General features: G+C 34.3%; 1 pseudogene; it reads left to right on the forward strand.

Moving 5' to 3' along the window:
- Window positions 1-6,425, forward strand: part of LOC138331888 (solute carrier family 15 member 4-like) — a 51,622-nt pseudogene extending 45,197 nt beyond the window's left edge.
- Window positions 6,426-7,877: the final 1,452 nt, after the last annotated feature.

The following is a 7,877-nucleotide window of genomic DNA, read 5'->3' on the forward strand; positions in this document are numbered from 1 at the left end:
AATCCAAATATATGATATTTTATAGGTACATGGTAGTTGCTGCCTGGTTTTCTATTCGTGATCCACAAATATTGATATTTACGCAGGTACATGTAGTTGCGGCCTGGTTTTATTCGTGGTCCTTATTTTGATATCCAAATGCTTGGATATTCGTATCCAGAATACGTATGCTCAGGTACATGCTAGTTGCTGCCGTGTTTTCTATTCCTGTAGATTCCAAATAATATTATATAGGGATATCTGCCTGGTTACAAATTGTGGATCCATTGTTGATATTTAGGTAGTTGCTGCCTGGTTTTTCTATTCGTGAATCTCCAATAAATATTGAATATTTAACAGGTACATGTTGTTGCTGCCCTGGTTTTCTATTCGTTGATTGGCCAGATATGATATTTACAAGGGAATTAGTTGCTCATGCCTGATCTTTTCTATTTGTGATCCACAATATTGATATTTATAGGTAGTTAGACTGCCTGGTTTTCTATTCTTGATCCATAATATTGATATTTTCTGCCTTACATGTAGTTGATCGGCCCTGGTTTTCTATTCTATGATCCAAATATTGATATTTAAAGGTACAGTGTTAGTTGCTGCTTGGTTTTCTATTCGTGATCCAAATATTGATATTTATTAGGTAGTAGTGCTGGTTTTCTATTTGTGATCCTACTGGTTGATTTATTGAGGTAATATTTGCCTGGTTTTCTATCTCGTGATACAATTATTGATACCATGTAGTTACTGCCTGGTTTTCTATTTGTGATCCAAATATTGATATTTATAGGTAGTTACGGCCGGATATTCCTGGATCCAAATATTACCATTTAGAGATAGTTGTACTGCTTGTTTTTCTATTGTCGTGATCCTGTATATTGATATTTACAGGTACATGTAGTTCGCTGCCTGGTTTTCTATTCGTGATCACCAAATATTGATATTTACAGGTACATTTAGTCTACATGCCTGGTTTTCTATTTGGTGATTCATATATTGATATTTACAGGTACTGTCAGATTGCTGCCTGTGTTTTCTTTAGGTGATCGCCAAATATTGATATTTACTAGGTACATGTAGTTGCTGCCTGGTTTTTCTATTCGATGATCAAAAATATTGATATTTACAGGTATGTTGTTTACTGCCTGGTTTTCCTATTTGTGATCCAATAATATTGTTATTTACTGGTACATGTTGTTGCGGCCATGGTTTTCTATTCGTGATCCTAATATTAGATATTTACAGGTAGTGCGCGCTGCTTGGTTTTCTATTCGATGATCCCTGATATTTTTACAATGGTAGTCGCTGCCTGGTTTTCTATTTGTGATCCTAATATTGATATTTACAGGTACATGTAGCTTACTGCTTGGTTTTTTTTATTCTGTGATTCCAAATATTGATATTTACTTTTTACATGTAGTTACTGCCTGGTTTTCTATTCCTGATCCAAATATTGATATTTATTGGTAGTAGTTTCTGCCTGGTTTTCTATTCGTGAATCCAAATATTGATATTTACAGGTAGTTGTGCTGCATGGTTTTCCTTATTTGACATCATTTTTGTGATCCTGCTGATACCGTTAGTAGACAGAGTCTTGTATCCATTGCTGGCACGGCGAGGACACCCCATCACTATGGTTACACGCATCTCCCTTGGAATGTTCTTCGCGTGTTTGGCTGTGTTTGTAGCAGGTGTCGTAGAAAACCAGCGTCTCAAGTCCATCTATCTCTGTGATCATGATGGTCAAGAATTTTGTACAAATTTCACAATCATACAAAATATCGGTGAGTTTATTATTGAATCATATAAATGATCAGTTCACATCATCTGTTTATTGAGTAGAATTAATTGTAGACTTCTTTAATGGCTTTTGATTGGCAAATCTACATGTTATAAGTCTCCTGTCATTGAAAATATAAGGTATTCATTTAACTTACTTTGCTCTTTCAAGTTGACAGAGATTTATATAAATTTGAGTGAAATGTTTTGGGTGACATCATACTTCTGACTATGGCTTGTTATGAGTTGACCAGTCAAAATAAGGTGGAGAGCATTCCACAAGGTTTCATGACCCATGATTATTGTTCTCCCAAATGAATACAATAGATAAAACAATGATAAAGTTTTATTTGTTAAGAAACATATTTTGCCATCGTTGTAGTAAATGATAAGTATACTGATCATAAATATGTATATAAGTTTATTCTTTCATACCTATGGGTGTAATACTGGTTGGTCTAGGGCAATACACTCATGTCGCCTGTATTGCATGGCTACTACCCATTGCATTAAAACCTCTTGACGTCACGGCGACCGTCAACGCAAAATTTCTATTTCATCGGTAATTTTTTTTTAAACCATTTTTTTCACAAAACTTGACTGGTTTTACTATTAAAAGATGCAAAGCAACCGGAATTTTTGTTGAAAATATCACGTATTTTTTCGTGTATGGAAAGTTTCAGTCGTGCATTTCTTCGAATTTATTTCAAAATGGCGGGATATTATAGTTGTTAAAATTTGCAATAAAACGTGTTGAGTTATGAAAGAAAAATACTCTTTCATAGATGAGTATGAAGGTTAGAGATATTCTACTCTCGGGATCACAGAATGTTGCAAAAACCCTCGGCAAGCCTTGGGTTTTATGCTCTAAATTTTGTGACCCTCGGGTAGAATATTCCTATCCTTCATATCCCACATATGAAAGAGTCTTTGATAATATACCTCTACTTTACTTACAATATTATAGGATCCTTACATGATTGTTCATTTCATATGAGATTTTATGAAACAAGCCTTGGCGTGAGCAAAAAAATTAAAATTTTCAAGACGTTGTTTCATAAAATATCGGTATGAAATGAACACAAATTTAAGATAATTTATATCGCATATCTCAGATACCTATCGCTCTCATAACAAACGAATGTTTAACGGTCAAAATATATTTCGAAAAATCAAGCAGAAACCAACATTTTGTCACGCTGTCTGTCCTCGTAATCCTGACGTCACATCATTTTTCCTGACATCATTTTATTGTTTCTCTCTGTCGTTACAATGGTTTTTCAACTAATGAAAATAGTTCCAGGTCATATTACACTAATGACATACGCAAAAATACTGCACGGCCGAAATCAGTGGATATCAGGCAGATTATATGTGATAGATAAAATTTACTTGCAGCGCCACTGGGCAGTTTTACAAGTCACACAGTTGTATATTGAATAAAATAGATATAAATGACAAAGGTCAAGGTCACTTTGATCAAATGTGTAAGGTGAATTGACCTTCTGTGAACATTTTCATTGATGTCATATTTCCTATAATTAAGATTTTTTAAAAAATTATTTTGTTAATAAAGTATTTACTGTAAAAATTTTCACTTTCCTTGTATAAATTTACTTTGTCATTTCTCATCCTCCATTTAATTCATCATACAATGCTGCGGAATTATGAATATTTTTATGGCAGATTCCTCAATATGCTCTGATTGGTGGTGTCAGCGAAGTTTTTGCCTGTGAGTGCAGGTACCCACTTTTAATGCCAAGTCTTATTATAATAAAACTGACATTGAACATATGCTTTAATCTCATTTAAAACTTTTTTATTAGAAATTGTTTACTATTTACAATAAAAGCAATCATATTACCATTATACATGTCAGTGATTTTCTTACTTAATAATTTCAGAGGCCTGTACCTTTTCAAATTGTGGAATATAAATAAATTGAATTTTTCTTGAAATATGTATTATTTTAGAGATGTTCTTTTTTATCCCCCGCTCCTTTCTCTGAACGGGGGATATTAATTTGGGTTTGCCGTCTGTCCGTCCGTCTGTCCTTCCGTCTGTCTGTCCGTCTGTCTGTCACACTTCGTTTCCGTGCAATAACTGTAACAAATGTAAACCGATTTTCTTCAAACTTGGTGACAAGGTGTAATCCCTTAAGGGCTCAGCCAACTTCGAACGCGACTGTCGATGGACCTTATTTAGCGGAGTTATGGCCCTTTGAATTACTAAAAACGTCATTTTTCTGCCAGTGTTTTTTGTGCAATAAGTGTAACAAATGTAAACCAAATTTCTTCAAACTCTTACTTGCGAAGATTAAATGCTTCAAGGACTCGGCCAAGTTTAATTGTGACTTTCAACGGACCTTATTTAGAGGAGTTATGGCCCTTTGCTTAAATAAAAAAAAAGTCAGTTTCTGCCACGTTCTATACAATAACTGTAATAAATATTAACCGATTTTCTTCAAACTTGGTAACAAGGATGGATGCCTTAAGTGCCTGCCAGTGTTTGATCCAACTCTTTCAGCGGATGTTATTTATCAGAGTTATGGCCCTTTTAAGACTTAATACAAATGTCATTTTTTCTCTAGTTTCTGTGTAAGAACTAACAAATGTTAAAACTAATATGTTTAAAAACTTGGTGCCAAGGTGTAGATCGCTTCTTTTGGCAGATCCTTAAATAGCAGAGTTATTGCCCTTTAATTTAATAAGAAAATAATTAAGTCATTTTTATGCCACCTCCATACAATAACTGTAATTAAATATCAAGTCCGATTTTCTTCAAACTTAGGTAACAAAGTTAAATGTCTTAAGGCTCGGCGAAGTTCGATCGCCACTTGCAACAGGACCTTATTTAGCGGAGTTATGGCCCTTTGAATTTTAAAAACGTCATTTTCTGCCATTTTATGTGCCAATAAGTGTAAGCAAATGTAAACCAAATTTCTTCACACTTCTTGCGAAGGTTAAATGCTTCAAGGACTCGTTCCAAGGTTTAATTGTGACTTTCATCGGACCTTATTTAGAGGTTTTATGGCCTTTTGCCTTAAATAAAGAAAAAAGGTCAGTTTCTGCCCACTTCTATACAATAAACTGTAATAAATATTATGCATTTTCTTCAAACTTGGTAACCAAGGTTGGATGCCCTGCCCAGGTTTGATCAACTCTTTCAGCGGATGTTATTTATCAGAGTTATGGCCCTTTAACTTACTACAAATGTCATTTTTCTGTAGTTTCTGTGTAATAACTAACAAATGTTAAAACTAATATTGTTAAAACTTGGTGCCAAGTTCGATCGCTACTTTTGGCAGATCTTAAATAGCAGAGTTATTGCCCTTTAATTTAATAAGAAATAAGTCATTTTCTGCCACCTCCATACAATAACTGTAATAAATATTAATCGATTTTCTTCAAACTTGGTAACAAAGTTAAATGTCTTAAAGGCTCGGCGAAGTTCGATCGCCACTTGCAACAGACCTTATTTAGCAGAGTTATGGCCCTTTGATTTAATAAAAAAATCATTTTCTGCCATTTTCCTGCAATAACTCTAATAAATATAAACCGATTTTCTTCAAACTTGGCAACAAGTTCAAATGCCTTTAGGGCTTGGCAAGTTTGATTGCCACTTTTGGCTGACATTATGTAGTGGAGTTATGGCCCTTTGATATACTAAAAACGTCATTTTCTGCCATTCCCTGTGCAATAATTGTAACTAATGTAAATCGATTTTCTAAAAAGTTAGTATCAAAGTTAAATGCCTTAAGAGCTCAGTTAAGTTTAATAGTCACTTTCAGTGGACATTATTTTACACATCTTACTTCCGAATAAGACTTCTGTTTATTTTTTTCATGTTTCAACCAAGGTTAAACCTAACCTCAATAATGGTTACCTACAATATGTCCTGAAAGTGGGGGATGGAAATTCCACGAATTTGCTTGTTTAAATTTTATTTAGGAAATATTTACATAAAATTGGGAAAATACAGCAAAATTTCTCTAGGGGAAGGGGCCTTTATTCTGCCCCAAATGTACCTAAAAAATCACGGTATGAGATTCATGCACTTTAATATATTTGCTTGTGTATACAAAATATTAATACTATAGTGTCTATTTGTTATCTCCCTTTTCAGGTATTGACTTTGCCTACCAGATGGCGCCTCGCTCCATGAAGGGAATCATCATGGGACTTTTTTACCTGTTCACTGGTATCGGAAGTTTCCTAGGGATCGGAACAATGTATTGCTTCAAAAAATAGATGTTTTTTTTCGGCGAGGACCAGGGAAATATAAATTGTCGATCATGTGATGAAAATGGTAAGGTAACTAAAAAGTGTCATTTGGATTATTATTTTTTTCTTCCTTGGTGGACTCCAACTAGGAGGTTTTGTTGCTGTTCATTGTTGTTGCTCGAAATTGCAATTAATGAAGGATTTGTACAGAGTTACCTCCCCTGGTAACCGACAAACACGTAACGTGACTCCAAACAGCATAGAGAATAACACTGGTTATTCCTCGATGAATTCTTCAACAAGTTCACCATCAAGGAGTACGTATGGACGTAAGTCAGAATTACGAGTGTCAATTCAACGACAGCCAAGCTCTGAAAATAACTCCTAGCACAGTGTTATTAATGATGGTATGTCAGAGTCCTTTCATTGTATATATATATATATGTCATGTATGTTAATATGGTGTTACATTGTACATGTATGTCATAATATATGGCGTACATTACATTGTATCATTGTACATGTATGTCTTAATATTGTACATGTGTATATTGTTTACATGAACATGTATGTCATAATAGTGGTGTTACATTGTACATGTAAGTAGCAAAAAATGGTGTTACATTGTTCATGTATGTCCATAATTATGGTGGTTACATTGTACAAGTATGTCTTAAATAATAGGTGTTACATAGAACATGATTAAGTCATAATATGGCGTTTACATTGTACATGTATGTCTTAATATGGGTGTTACATTTGTACATGTATGGTCATAAATTTGGTGTTTCCTTTGTACATAGTATGTCATATGTTGTTCTATGGTTGGTTAATCAGAGTTATTGTCATACATGCATTAGAATTAGAAATCTCTATTATATATATAATATTTAAATATTTTAGATTACAAAACAAATAAGACTGAATAGTCACTTGTTCAGTCGTTAATGTTTTTATTTCTTTTAGATTTAGTCCGTAAGGGTTTTTTCTTTAAATTTATCTATATAATATCTATATCTATACTTCAAAACAGTAAATTGGTAAAGAATTACATTTTTTTTCAAATCAAAATCAAGCTAATGTTACAAATTATCATATATCCAATTAAATGTATAAGGTATGTATCATACTGAAAAAGTGTACTTGTGAGTATTGTCAAGATTTTTCAAATCATTTACAGAGATGTCCCTATATTAATCATATTCAAATTAAAACACTTCATTCACACTAAAATGTTTCAATGTCCAAATGTCATACTTTTATAGGTCATCTGACCGAAGGTCAGAGATCACCTAATTGTCATCATGGTTATTTTTCCGGCGTTGTGGTTGTCCCGGCGCTCGTGTGTCCGGGCCCGATGCGTCGTGCGTAAGGACTATTTATTACAAGAAGCCTACTCCTCCTTTAACCCTTGAGTGGATTACATCCAATATGTTGTTTTTCTTTTGATGTGTTGATAACATCATTGTGGAAGGACAATTATATTTTTAGCCCACCATCATCAGCCTTTGGTGGGTTATTCCAAATCGCCTTTCGTCCTGTGGTCCGTCAGTCCGTGCCGTCCTTCCGTTTCCTTCCGTCCGTCCTTACCGGTCGTTCCGTCTCCGTTAACAATTCCTTGTTACCGATTAATTCAGAAAGTGCTGAAGGATCTTTCATCAATTTTAATATGGAGGGTTCCCTAGGAATTTATGTTGTGCCATATGGCATTTTGGGACACGATCGGTCAACAAGATGGCGGAAGGCGGCCATCTTGGATTTTGATAGTTTAAAGTTGTTATCGCTATTTCTCAAAAAGTGCTGACTGAAGGGATCTTTCTCAATTTTATGTACAGGTTTTCCTAGGACTCTAGTTGTGCGTATTGCAATTTTGGGGAATGATCG

This window comes from Argopecten irradians, chromosome 9 (assembly GCF_041381155.1).
Source record: "Argopecten irradians isolate NY chromosome 9, Ai_NY, whole genome shotgun sequence".
Taxonomy (NCBI): domain Eukaryota; kingdom Metazoa; phylum Mollusca; class Bivalvia; order Pectinida; family Pectinidae; genus Argopecten; species Argopecten irradians.